We start from the raw sequence: 2,528 nt of genomic DNA, 5'->3' as shown, positions 1-2,528 counted from the left end.
AATGCAATGCTTACGGCATCCGATTCTATGATTGTTTTGGGCGATTTAAATCTGCCACATATTTCATGGAACATCATTGACACCGATGTTGTACCAGTTTCATATAGAGATAGTTACAATGTATTTCTGGAGGAAATGGCTGAACTTTGCCTCAAACAAATAAATATATGTCCAAATAAGTTTGGAAAGGTCTTGGATCTCGTTTACGTTGATGATGTTCCGAAGGCCTCTATTAATCGGTGTGATCCCCTAGTTTTGCCGGAAGATGCATACCATCCTGCTCTTGAGTTAAGCTACGAAATCATAAATGAAATACATAATAATAAGTCAAGTTCAAGTACTAGATATGTTTTTGCGAAAGCAGATTTCAGGAAAATTAACAAAGAACTTTCAAAGTTATCTTGGCCAATATATAGAGATGACGTGGAGCGTAGCGTTGAGCACTTTAATGATACTGTTTTCAATTTGTTTCGAAAGTATGTGCCAATACGTAATATTGTTCATGAAGAACCAATACAATTATGGTTCACTAAAGAGCTTAAAAAATTGAAAAATAAAAAGTCGCACTCTTTTAAACTGTATAAAAGAACGGGCTTACACAGTGATTACCTAAGGTACTCAGTTTTGCGGCATAGCTACTTTGCATTAAATAAGAAATGTTATAATTCATATTTATGTAAAATTAAGAAGAATTTAATTAACAATCCTAAATCATTTTATGGTTTCGTAAATTCAAAGCGTAAGGTTTTCCGTCCGCTATGCATTATCGCAACACTGTATCTAGCGACAGCCAACTCATTGCCAACATGTTTGCTCGGTTCTTTAGGTCCAATTATTCTGTAGACTTCCCTATAAGTGGAGACTATCCGTACGAGCTTTGTCCAATCAACTCTGCTTATATTCCAGTAATATCTTCCGATGAAGTTTTACACTCTTTAAAAACCTTAAAAGCGTCATTTAGGCCTGGACCTGATCATATTCCGACCTGTTTTCTTAAAAACTGCGCTGAGAACATCTGCGAGCCTTTAACAACTCTATTCAATTCTTTCATAGTCTTTCATAATACCACTTCACAAAAACGGCAGCAGGTCGTCTATAGAAAACTATCGAGGCATAGCGAAACTCTCCGCTATCCCCAAATTATTCGAAGCACTTATTGTTAACCAGCTGACATATTCTATATCTTCTTCAATTACACAATCTCAACACGGGTTTTCTAAAGGAAAATCTACTATGACTAATTTATTGGAGTTTACAACTCATGTCTCAAACGGTTTTAGAGAAAATGCTCATACCGACGTAATTTACACCGATTTCAGTAAAGCTTTTGACAAAGTATGTCACTCGTTACTCATCCGTAAACTCGACCTAATCGGCTTTCAGCCCAGTCTTCTTCAATGGATCTCATCTTACCTCTCTGATAGAACACAAAGAGTTATTGTTAATAATTGTTCTTCCAACATCATTAAAGTTTCTTCAGGAGTTCCTCAGGGAAGCCACCTTGGTCCGATTCTGTTCCTGATATTCATTAATGATATTTCTTCTATAATAAAACATTCAAAAATTTTAATGTATGCCGATGATGTGAAACTTTTTAAAACATTGTCCTCTATCGAAGAAAGGTCTTTGTTACAAGCGGATCTGAACAACGTGGTTAGTTGGTGTAATACAAACTATATGCCACTAAACCTTCAAAAATGTAAAGTTATGTGTTTCTCTCGGAGGGCTGTTCAACCAGCTGTTTATTCAATATCAAATTATAATCTGGAGCAGGTATCCAATTTTGTCGATTTTGGTATCACAATGGATTCCAAACTGAATTTCAACCATCATATTAATGTTACAGTCAATAAAGCCAAAGGCGTTTTTGCATTTGTAAGGCGATGGTCAAAAGAGTTCAAAGATCCTTATGTTACAAAAGCTCTTTTTACCAGTTTAGTTAGACCTATACTAGAATACGGATCTATTGTTTGGAATCCCCGCTACCAAGTTCATTCAGAAAGGATTGAATCAATTCAAAAACAATTCTTGCTTTTTGCATTGCGTAATTTTAACTGGGATTCAGATTACAATCTCCCCCCTTACACAAGTCGTCTAAAGCTCATAAATTTGCCTACACTCGCAAGTCGTAGAGAAATGCTGGGTATAATATTTATCGTAAAATTAATGACAGGCTTGATTAATAGCCCGGCCCTCCTGGCTGAGGTAAATTTTAATGTTCCTTCTCGAATGTCAAGACACTTTCGACCTCTATTTTTAAAGCCATGCAAAACTAATTTTGAACTAAACGAATCATTCCGTGGTTTATGTCAAGATTTTAACTGTCATTCCAGCACGTTTGACGTATCGTACTCGATTTTTACTATAATGAAAACTATTATTTCCACTCTCAATAATTGAAATACTATCTTTAGCATATCCAATCAGCTGATGAATTTGATTCTGTAGCTGAATAGTTTTAGATCTCGACACTTAACAAACTCCTGTTTCCACTACTCGGCACGAAAAAACCAAAAAAAAAAAAAAAA

The sequence above is a fragment of the Rhagoletis pomonella genome, unplaced genomic scaffold, assembly GCF_013731165.1.
Source record: "Rhagoletis pomonella isolate Grant_MI unplaced genomic scaffold, Rhpom_1.0 Rhpom_scaffold_00008, whole genome shotgun sequence".
NCBI lineage: Eukaryota > Metazoa > Arthropoda > Insecta > Diptera > Tephritidae > Rhagoletis > Rhagoletis pomonella.
This window is presented reverse-complemented; position numbering follows the sequence as displayed.